This window comes from Haemorhous mexicanus, chromosome 12 (assembly GCF_027477595.1).
Source record: "Haemorhous mexicanus isolate bHaeMex1 chromosome 12, bHaeMex1.pri, whole genome shotgun sequence".
NCBI classification, from domain to species: domain Eukaryota; kingdom Metazoa; phylum Chordata; class Aves; order Passeriformes; family Fringillidae; genus Haemorhous; species Haemorhous mexicanus.
This window is the reverse complement of record NC_082352.1, coordinates 22514664-22526752: the sequence shown is the minus strand read 5'-3', so window position 1 is coordinate 22526752 and position 12089 is coordinate 22514664. Positions and strand designations below refer to the sequence as shown.

General features: G+C 45.4%; 1 long non-coding RNA gene across 3 annotated transcripts in view; it reads right to left on the bottom strand.

Annotated features, from left to right (window-relative positions):
- The window catches only part of LOC132332912 (uncharacterized), a 58938-nt gene that overhangs the window by 25298 nt on the left and 21551 nt on the right, over window positions 1-12089 (bottom strand). The window lies entirely within an intron of this gene.

Genomic DNA, 12089 nt, shown 5'->3' with positions numbered 1-12089 from the left:
ATAATATCAAGCTATTCTGCCGACATGAGTCCTGGAGATATAGACCCAAACCAGCAAAGCTGATTAGTAGTGTGGGAGCTCCTCGCATGCTCCTCCAAAACACAATTAAAAGAGTTTTATTCTGAGTAACAAGAGGGTTAGAGGGTCAGAAGAGTTTCCATTTCAAAAGGCAGCAGGATACAAGCTAGCAGGAAGAGGAAAGCAAATTGCCCAGATTTTGTGCTAGAAATACGTGGGTATTTAAGCTGCCGGACTTCAATTTCTCACCAAAATTTTATCCCATCTTTCCTAAAGAAAATAGGAAAATCAGTACAAAGACAAACCTTTTTAATATTGTGATGGCAATAACCCTGCTTCCACCTGCAGCAAGTACAGGTTCTTTCACCTTGCTTCAACTTTGGGCTTCCCCATCAAGTCTTACAAAGAACCAATAAAAATCCTTTTAACTTTCTCCATTTTAAAGTTTATTATTATTATTAAAAGAGAAAAAAGGAGATTTAAAAATTGTAGAAGAACCTCCAGCAAACAGTCTCTTATCCAGCACTGGCTTTAAGGAGCTAAAAATGCAGTCTCCTGAAAATACAGAAATATTGTGCAGTGTCTGGCACTCTGCAGTTCACCTTGTTCCATGGCTCTTTCTGTGGCCCAGTCTGGCTGCAGCCAGCTGCCTTCCTGCAGGCTCCATGGGAGATTGCTTTTAGGTGATCTTCTACCTACATATTTTAACGGAATCAATGTGCAGCATTTCTGTGAAATGAATGCTGCAGAGATGACAAGAACTGTCTAGATTTCCTTGGCTAGAGCCTAGAGGAGCAGAGCTGTTGGATTTCACAGAAACCAGCCAATAGCAAATAATAATAAAAAAGTCTTAAACATCAGTGAAAGCAGTGTGGAAGGAGACTTCATTTAAATCTGAATGGTGGACAGATCTTGCATTGTTGACCTGATTTGGGATTTCCAGAAGTTACCTGGCTTTCCTCAGATCAGTGTGACCTTGTCACCAGCTCTCTGAGGACACGGGGAAGGGGAGATCTTTCCTCAAACGCTGCCAAAGCAAAGGGCTGCTCACTCACTCCAGGCTTTTCTGCCAACATAAGGGAAGCAGCAGAGAACGGATTTACTCCATATGTTCTCTAGATACACCCAGAGAAATAAAACAACCCTTTTCTGAATAAATCAGTTTCCAAATATTTGTTGTATTACGGGAACCCAAAGAAATAATAAAAATTCTAAGATGAAGATTACAGATTTTTGTGGGGAAAAAAGACAAACTGCACTGGAATCTTGCATTCAAGCTTTTCTGCTCATTCCCTCTCCTGACCCCACATGCCACGGAAAAGCTGTAGGAGCACAACTTGAAGGATGCTCATGTGCTTTTATAGTCAGTAAAAATAGTTTTGTACATAATTAACCCTTTTCTGCTTTATGAAAAGCCTTTTTCTTCATAAAGGAAATATAGCCTAGAAATAGTAATCAGACCTGTCCATGGGGAAAAAAAGGACACAAGTATTACAATGGCTGTAGAAAATCCTGCACATCTCCAGACTAGGAACAATAGGACAATTCAGTGTCAGGCACTGCTGAATTTTCTAAGCAGATAAAACCTTATGCAGTTACATCATTGCAATTCACTCATATAGTAGCAGGAAGGTGAAACCTGGGATATGTTTGCTCAGAAAAAAGAGGTTTTATTTTTCTTTTTTATGACAACATTAAATTGTCTTTGTTCCTAAACTCCTCAATCTACCTACACATTCAAAACTACAAATGAGTAATTCTATATACTTGCAAAAATTATATTATATAGAAGGCTTCTTATTGCTTTCTATATTATATATATTTAATGTACATTATTCTATCGCAGAAACTTATATTGAGTAATTTTTATACCACAGCATTATCTGATCATCTGCTGTTTAGGATTAGCACTGCAAATATTCTAAAAGCCAAGCTGAAGTTGTTAGTGAGAGTACAGTGTCCTTTCACTTGGTTTATAAACAAATGTTAATAAACACATCAATGCAGCATTAATTGCTCACCTCACTGTGCACAGAATCATACACTCTTGTTCCTGCAGCCAGGAACAGTTCACTCCCTGAATTTGGATGTCTCGGGTCCAAATGCTCATCTGTTTTTTGAGAAATAACAGAATTTAACTGGGCTTCAGAACTCCAGTTTTCGCCTGTACTATGATTAGACACTAGTGGTGGTGAGACTCCAAGCTCTGTATTGCTGTTAATGCTTCCATTACAGCTCCCAGTGATCCTGGGAACATTCTGGACCTGGTGACCCAGGGACACCGTGGGTCACGGGCCTCCTGCCCAAGCTCCAGACAGACTTTTCCCCTCTTGCACACAACTGCCCCTGCCTCTGCTCTCTGCAGAACCACCTCCCACTCCTGAAGCTGGCTTCTAGACATTTCTGCAATGTGCTTCAGGGCAGTTTCTACTGCTCTGTAAAACCCTGGTTCAAGGAACACCTCACATTCACAGTGACTGGGGGATGCTGACTGAGAGAAAACCAGTAGTGTTGCCACAATGTAATCCTGTATGGAGAATACTGCTTGGCCTAAATACTATTTTCATATACATTAAATGTATTATTTTACATATATTGTTAAATATCACTTCATGTAATTCTTTCTCAAAATGCAGAACACATAAATCTATGTGCTGTTCTTTAAAGAACTGGCCTCCTAAAGCAAAGTTCCATGTCAGTAACATCTGTGAGCCTGTATCCACACTACAAAACCGTGTGATTCTCAGCTGAGGCTGCAAACCCCCATCACTCTCAGCCTGCCAAACCCACACATTCTGCTGCTTCCCGGTGCCAGTGGGACCTGCCACACGCAGTGCCAGAGCACAGCCAAGCTCCAGCACAGCCAAGCTCCGGTGTCAGCCTTTGTTCCTGATTTCCCGGAATTCCTCAGCCAAAGTGAGATGACCCAGGGCTTTTGTACTTCATTTCACAGAGCCTTCCCCCACCTCCCATTCTGCGGCCTGCAGCGATTGCTTTCCACACGCTTCCCTCCTCAGCCTGGCCCTTGGGAAAGAAGCAAAATATTTGCAAGTGACAGACTGGGCACACTGCGCCTTGCTGAGGGTTTGGCTGCAGCATTTCTGCTCCCAGTCTAACCAACACCGAAGATCTCTAGACATTTCCATTTTTAATCACCCCAAATCAGCTTGTTTTTCAGCCCATCTAGTCAAGACCCTCTCACCCAGAGGATGTCAGTAGGGCAACGTGCTGGTTTTCACCCAGAGAGCAGAGCCCGTGATAAATAACAGAGCTCTGCGAGGATGAGTGTCCTCTACAGCTCACAGCCCACAGGCTTCATTATTGCATCGCCCATAATTCAATTCACCCTTCCTAAAAGGTCTCTTGCTGCACCCAACCCCCACCTCTGAAAACACGTCCCACTAATAATTCCCGATTAATGCCGTCAATTACCAACTCTCCCCCAGCCACTCTCCATCCCCTGATTGGGTTGGAATGGAAGGGAAGCAGCATCTAACTGGGGAGGAATAGAAGTAGGGTAAAATAGCAATAAAAAGTAATTACATAAAAATGCTAAACATATTACATCTGTTAGTTTGCTGAGCCCAGTGGGCTTGACAATTCCAGATTTTTGCCTTTGTCCGTGCTCAGACAGACAAGAATAAGAGAAACCAGGAAAGGATCTTTCAATAAGATTATTAAATCAGTGCATGAAAAATAAGTCGTCATTACATTGCAAAAGGGAGAGAGAAACTCGCTGAAATGTCTTTCTGCAGCTTTGCCTTTGTGATCTGCAAGGTGCTGTGCTCCTGCTTACACTCTGTTGCCCTGGCAACATACTCCTGTAAAATAAAGATTATTAAAGCGCATATGATTATTTGGCCGCACAGTGAATGAGGCAGCCGCTTCTGAAATTCCTTATCAGAGAAATTCAATTTTAGGCCAAATTGTGTTTTCACTGCCTCTCAGCTTCTCCCTCCCCCCCCCCTGCAATACCAATAAAACCATCATCTCCCCAGCTGTACATGATATTTTGTCACTAACTCTTTCACGCCTTTCCTTTCCCATTCCGGGTTTTATTTTTACTCTGTCAAAGGAGAATGCTCTCCCCAATTTGTAAGCTTTTATACCTGACAGTTTTTTTCTGGCAGCTTCAGCCTTTTCTCCCCTGCAGCAGCCAGCAGCCTCCTCGCCCACTGTGGCAGCAGGAAGGGACCTTCCCCTCCAGCCCGGGCCGGGGGCCACAGCCCAGCAGGGAGCCCTGGAAGGTGCGGGATGGGCACGGAGGGGTCACAACACACAACCACCCTTCACACCTTGCGGAGCCTCGCCCGCCGTAGGGCTCACCCCGGGAGCTGCTGCCTAGCCCGCGGAGGTCCCGGCCGGGTGTTTAGGGTGCCATTCCGTGGGTCACAGCCCGCCCGGCCCCGCTGAGGGGCTCCCTGCGTGACACAGCGCTGCCAGCACGCCTGCAGCTCAGCGGCACCTCCGCTCGCTGTCACCGCCACCGCCACAGCCCAGGGCGGCGGGCACGGGCACGGGCACCTCTCCCTGCCCCGGTGCCACCACACAGCGCCGTGGCTGTGCCCTGCGGCCACACCGGCCGGCGCTCGGACACACACGGTCACACACCGGCCGGCGCTCGGACACCCTCGGTCAGATCCCGCCCGCCCGGGCGCGTCCTGCCGGTGCCGGTGCCGGTGCCGGTGCGGGGAACCCCGGGCGGGGCCGCCGCGGCGCACCAGGGGGCGCTGCCGCCCCGCCGCCGCCGCACGCCGCAGGGCGGGCCCGGAGCGCGCGGAGAGCCCGGGCGGGGCGGCTGAGGGGCGGCGGGGACAGCCCAGAGGGGACACCTCTGAGGGGAGCCCTGTGTGCGGGGACAGCCCAGAGGGGACAGCTCTGAGGGGAGCCCTGTGTGCGGGGACAGCCCAGAGGGGACAGCTCTGAGGGGAGCCCTGTGTGCGGGGACAGCCCTGAGGGGACACCTCTGAGGGGAGCCCTGTGTGCGGGGACAGCCCAGAGGGGACAGCTCTGAGGGGAGCCCTGTGTGCGGGGACAGCCCTGAGGGGACACCTCTGAGGGGAGCCCTGTGTGCGGGGACAGCCCAGAGGGGACAGCTCTGAGGGGAGCCCTGTGTGCGGGGACAGCCCAGAGGGGACAGCTCTGAGGGGAGCCCTGTGTGCGGGGACAGCCCTGAGGGGACACCTCTGAGGGGAGCCCTGTGTGCGGGGACAGCCCTGAGGGGACACCTCTGAGGGGAGCCCTGTGTGCGGGGACAGCCCTGAGGGGACACCTCTGAGGGGAGCCCTGTGTGCGGGGACAGCCCTGAGGGGACACCTCTGAGGGGAGCCCTGTGTGCGGGGACAGCCCAGAGGGGACAGCTCTGAGGGGAGCCCTGTGTGCGGGGACAGCCCAGAGGGGACACCTCTGAGGGGAGCCCTGTGTGCGGGGACAGCCCAGAGGGGACACCTCCCCTGCGGGGGTACCTAGATGGGGACACCTCCACGGCCGGAGTGGGGCTGGCTCCACTCCCGGCCCGGAGAGCGGAACCCCTGCACTGTCCGGCGGCCTTTAGTGGCTCTTCTTGCCCCCCTACAGTCTAATCAAAAAACAACGGCCCAGTTTGGCAGTCGGACCCAGCTAGGAATTAAAAATACAACCATGCCTAACCGAGCCACAGCCCAGGCCACTCCCAGGTGTCCCCTTGCCCATCCTCGGCAAGCTGGGGCTGAGGTCCAAGTTAAGGTAAATGAGCCCTGTTCACCAGAAGGTATTCTGCTTCTTCAGGTAGCGTTTAAAAACTACATAGACTTCAGAAAGGAAATGAAATTGCTTCTTTTAATATTAAACTTGTAATTGTTCCTATTTTTCCTCGATATTTGATGACAGTGAACCAAAGCAACTGACAGCCTTTGTGCAACTCTTCGAGGGCGACCGCAGTGCGGCGAGGGGGAGTGAAGATTTCTGGAGGCAGAATGGTGAAGATGAAAGCGAGCCTCAGAACTAACATGTGTGCTTTATTTTTTAAAGATGGAACAGAGAGGAGGCACAATTACCTCAGATTTAGATCTTAGTTCAAGCCCTGACCTACCTCAAGCTTTCCATACCTCTGCTTCTCCTCCCTGTCTTAAAACCAGGTAATAGCTGTTGCCTACCTGGTGGATAATTGCAAGGATAAATATCTCAGAGGCTGGTTGGTGCAACAGAAAAAATGCTTAATATTGGCAACACAAGGTACCCCAGATCTGGCCTCCAGTTTGCTCATAGTCAGCAGAAGATAACTATGACTAATAACAGGAACAGAATTGGAAAGGGCACCAAAAGGGGATAAGGGATTGTAACAGAAATAAGTTCACCAAGGTAATACCTGGAAAATTTCCTTTTTATTGGGGTGGGGAGTGATCATCCACTATCCCCTTAATAAACACAGATACACTGCAGGAAAAACAAAACCAACAATGCAACAGCCAAGTTTGAGCAGCACTAGACAGGTTTAGAAAATCCTCACCAACAGCATAATTCCCTGTACAAACCAGGGCAGCTTCCTGGGCTCATTAGAGAAGTCTAAGTGGTTCCTGAACTCTGTCCTCTCTGGCCAATCCCCCTGTGTTATCTCTTATGACCATTGCCTGAACTGAAACATCATTTTGGTTACTGAGGGTGGTAGAAGCCTCGGTTTCCTCTACAAGAACAAACAGGCTCAGTTACAATCAATGGTGATTTTGGACAGCTCCAAACAGCTCAAGTTCTTGTCCTTTCAGAATGTAAAATACACAAAGGTCCTAGTTCCTGAGCATTAATGATTTAAAATAGCTCCTACAAATGGGCAAAAAAAAGCTCAAGAACAGTTACACTGATCAGAACAAAGGTCCACACATATTTTGGTGCTAGATTACGTGTCTGGGAGCACTGGGAGCAAATGACATCAGCAGTCATAGTTTCTAGGAGCAAGAAAGTCTTCTAAAGACTGGGGAACCCCTAACATGGCAATAAGAGAATCAAGGATTTTGGGAAAATTTTGACTATAAATACCTGAGTGCCTTTGTTCCTAGTGGCCGTGTTTTTAAAAGGACACAGGAAAATTGGAGACAGTGCAGAGTCATAAAAATTATTTGAGAACTGGAATGGCTGCCTGAGAATGAGACACTTAAGGAGCTCGATCTGTTTAGTTTATTAAAAAGATCAAGAGATGGCTTGATTACGATGTATAAGTACCTTCAAAGGGAGAAAATACCAGGTCCTAGAGGGCTCTTTAATCCAGCCAAGAAAGGCATAACAAGAACCAATTGCTGGAAGCTGAAGCCAGACCAGCTTAAATTGGAAATCAGGCACAGTTCTATAGTGAGAATGATTAGACATTAAAAACCCAGCCCTATCAAAGGAAGGAGGATTTTTCATCTTTTAATATCTCCAAATCAAGACAGGATGCCTTTCAGTAAAGTAAGCTTGAGTTTAAAAAAAGGCTCAATGCAAGGGTAATTGAGCAATATTTAATGACTTATCATAGGCAAGGAAAGCTCTAACATCTTAATTTGGAATGACAGCTCAAAGTTTGGCAGCACGTATCTTTGGCAAACAGGTATGCTGCCTGCTCTGTGTGACAGAAACTGCTGAGACCTGACTGTGTTTTCTGCCTTGGAGAAAGATCAGATGGCAGGTGCCAATCAGAGATCTAGCAGTGTAAAAACTGACACCATTTTTCCACAGTCAGCACTTCCACGTCCTGCAAAGGCCTCCCCTGGCCAGAGCCATGACTGTGGCACTATGAATGAGTCTGCTGAAGCCCTGGGCCACATATATGAAGCCATAATAAAGACTATAAAATAATGTTCTGAATGATCAGACTGTGGCTGCAACTACCAGCTACAGCTGGAAATGGGACACCAGCCCATTAGTGGAACCAGCCCTGTTAATGCCCTTTTCTGGGGACAGATGTTCCAAGACTTGTGGTTGCCTGACTGTCCAAACTAGGATGCTCCATGAGAGCAGATGGATACAGAGAACGAGGCTGGACCCAACAAAGAGACACAGCAGCCAGGCAGAGAAGCAGGACAGATGATGTTGTTTGACTACACAGCAGTTGTGGGTTTACATAAGGCTAAAATACACCCCAGTGTACATGAGAAAGAGTTCAAGCATCTGCTCAACAACACAAGGAAGCACAGACTGTCCCAGCAGCCTTGCCAAGGACTTTTTCATTATTTTTCATTACTTTGAGTCATATTCCCTCCTCAAAGGTCATCATCAGTCTTTAGGATTCTCTTTGTGGAAGAACTTTGTGCCATCATTCTCATCCTTCTCTAAACATGTAGATCAACGGGCTCCAAGCTTTTGATTGTGCACCTGATTAGTAAAAAAATTTTGAGTGTGCACACCAATGTATGTGTATTTACCTATAAATTATCTCCACGTACTACTGTATTAGATACTTTATAAAGCATACACAAAATTAGGCATTTACAAAGGATAAGGATGAAATAAACGCAGTTTTAAATTTTTAAAATTTATTACTGAAAAAATAAAAAAGATCTTCATGTGCCCTAATGGATAGTCTTGCACATCCCACTATGGAGACCACTGATCTAGATCCACAAGGCACCTTTCAAAGATGACCAACCTTCTAAATTCTTCTAAACAATTCTGTGCAGGTGTCTCAGATTCCCTGAAGGGAAAGTGGCAAATCACTGAAGGCTGAGCCTTGGTGACATGATACAAGGGAACCACCAACTTTGGCATTCGTAAGAATTTCAAACTGGGCAAAAGCTGACCAGCCGTTTCCGTGCAGAAGTTTTCCAGGAGCTGGACAGTACAGCCATGATCTCAGGTAAGAATCTAAACAAAACCTGCTATCACAACAGGAGTGCTGACCCCAAAAGTTGTGGTGAAGCCAGTTGTGGAGAGAGGCTCAATAAACTCTGAAGTTCTTTAGTGGAGCAGTGCCAGAGATACCCTTGGTGCTGGATGCCAAACCAGCTGTCTGCCTCAGCTCTGGCAGCAGCCGGCTCCTGAGAGCAAGCTGCTGAAGGTGAAAAACAGTGGGACCCCTTCCAAGTCTATCACTTAGGCTTATCACCAGACAAGAGCCAGAGTTCTCTGGCACAGTGTCAGACAACCAGAATCAACACTCCTGAGTTTCTGAAGTGAGCACTGGAGTCTGGGAGCCCTCTGGGCAGGTACCTGGGAGACAGACACTAGAGTAAGATCAAAATGGTGTGTCCCCAGCTGCCTGTGGAACCCTCTGGTTCTAGGGACACTCATGGGGTGAAAGAGCATGTTACTATGCTATTGTTTATGAAGACTCTTTGCCACAAGATTCATATGGAACTTCAGCTGAGAGAAGCCAAGGCACGACCAAGGCACGCTTGCTCGGTGATTGCCCACCTGCATTGACACACAAGGACAGAACCTGCATCTCTGACATCGAGAGAGAACCTTGAAATACATCTCTGTTATGCCACAGTCTCACAAGTCTGCGATATTTGCTGGGCATGTGACAATTCCTGTTTCAGGGCTGAAGTGTTCTACACCTTCTAATCCAATTTCAGTTGACTCAGTCAATGGACTTTTCATCATTTCCTTCATATTCCCATCATGATGGGTCTCATAAATCTTGCTAATGGAGGATATTACCTGATATCTGAGATACATTTTCCTTCTTGCATTATGATCACAATACATTTAATTTGCATTCCTTAGGCCCTGTCCAAGGCAATTCTTCTCCATGGTTTCTGTTTATGCTCTTCATATGCTTGTGGACAAGTACAACACTCTTCATTTATTTTGCCAAGTTAAACGGATCTAATTCTTTTCATATTTCTTCATATATCATGACTTCCAACCCTTAAACACAGTTTTACAAAGAAAAGTTATTTTAGAAATGGTGCTGCCTGGGATCCACATTTACTAATCTCCCAGCAACTGTTCCATCATTTTTCTAACTGCCTGTGCTTGGCACTAATTCAACCTTTTTTTTTCTCCTTCTTTTTTTTTTTTTGGTCTGGGTCCTCTACTGAGCAGTATGGGGAAAATCTTAGGCTTGTATTATCAGCCTTACATATTTTCACATCAGTCAGTTCCTTCTGAATTTACTTTTGCCATCTTGCATGCAGAAATTATTACAAAAATTATTGAGAAATTTACATCCAATTTGATGGAATTCTGCAACACTGTCACTGTCACTCTTCTCAAATAGAATATAATCATTGATCAGAAGTTACTGATAAAAATCTTCTATTTATTTTAGGCACCTACTATGTATTAGATGTTTAAAAATACCTCTCCCTGTAAGTGCAAACTTCGCATTCTCTATGCAGTGCTGGTATCCTGATGCTTCCCAGGGCATTCACATTCCTGTGGCTAAGTAGACATTAGCTCTGTCAAAGATTCACCAGCAGAATAAATCCAGTCTGGTTGATTCAAATTTACAGGAATACCACGCCTTAAACAAAAATCTATTTTACTTCTTTAGGTACCCAGAGTCATCCACACTTACTAAAAAGACCAGAACAACCATCCAGGCAGCTGTCTTGGAGCAGGAGATGCCTCATGACAGACATGCTTTGAAGCGTAGGAGCTTTTCAGTGATTATGCTTCACAGATCATGAGCCAGAAAAATTCAGACAATATTTTACCATGTACTGAGCAATTCTGACTTGAATCCCTTTTTTGAAAGGAGAAAAAGAAAAGGTGTTCCTCACATGGATTCTGCAGTCCCTCGCTCAGCAGTTTATTATCTTCTAAATTCTTAATATTTTGCAAAAAAAATACTGATGAATTTCTTTTACATAAAGGACACATACATGGAAGTGGTCTTCCATTTATAGTCCTCCTTTCCAAGTGTTCTATTAACATCCCACATTGTGAAATATTTCCATTACTCACAGATAACCTTGTGCTGCTGTGTTTTTCCCCTTTGTCAAGGCCTATTTATGAAATCAGTTCAGGGCTCACCCATTTTAGATTCCTGAGTGACTCTCCGTTTAGTAATGATTTCTTTATTCTCCCCACCCCACATACACCATAAGCCATTTCTTATTTCGTTTTAGACTTTACTCAACCTTTTTGATTATTTTCCCTCTCTTTAACCCGCAAATAACCCTCAATATTCTGATTTTTGCCCTATTTCCTTTCATCATTTCAAGTAAAGGTGGCTTTGTACCATCAAATCTTTGAGCTACATGAATCACCTCTCCTGTCTTGTATCTTCCTTTATCAGATGAATTAGTTGTGATGTGCTTATGATATATTTAAATCCTTGTCTGTTTTTCTCTCTACTTGCATTAGTTTTCTTTTTAAATATTTCTTGCACCCATTTCTCTGACACTAGTTGCTTAGTTCCTTGAAATTTATCAGAATTTTGAACAGTCTGATACTTCCTGTTATGTGCAACTTACTCACTGTGAATTCAAGGATTTACATCTTCAAAGCTGACACAGAGCTGCTCTTTTGGTTCTTTCTCAGACCCCACTGAGCTCCAAACTGCAGCTCTGACAGGGAAATTCTCCCTTTTTTCATTCCCTTTCACAAATTTCCCAGCAAAGGAGATCAGTGATGCTCTACTTCCATGTTATTGTTCTGAGCAATTACTCCAAAGATCTTACTGATACAGACTTGAAAGAGTGAGAAAAACAAGAAATACCCTTTAATTACCAAGGACAAAATGAGTATCAGCACTTCAGCTGAGGATGAAAGGGACTATTTCATGTTCCACCTCAAATTCCTCATCCAACATTGAAGTTCCACTAAATTTTGAGGAACTCAGGGCTGAGAAGGGTCGGCCCTGCTTCAGATCAACTTAAACATGGTTTGTCTGTCTCCAAGCAGTGAAATGTGTGCCCTAAGCTTCCAGGGAGTCCTCAGGAATGTGCTATCATGTCTTATCAACACACAGTACTTATCAAGTGTTGATGCAAAAAGCCCAAAGGAACATGTGCAAACTAACTTCAGAAGAAGAAATCATGAGGAAGACATGGGGGAGTTTATAAAGACACCAGGAGAAAAATTTGGTTATTAGAAACACTCTTTTAATGCTGAACACATCCCAGTGACCAGCAAAATCCCCCATGCACTTTTAAAGGGACAAAAGAGCAAAA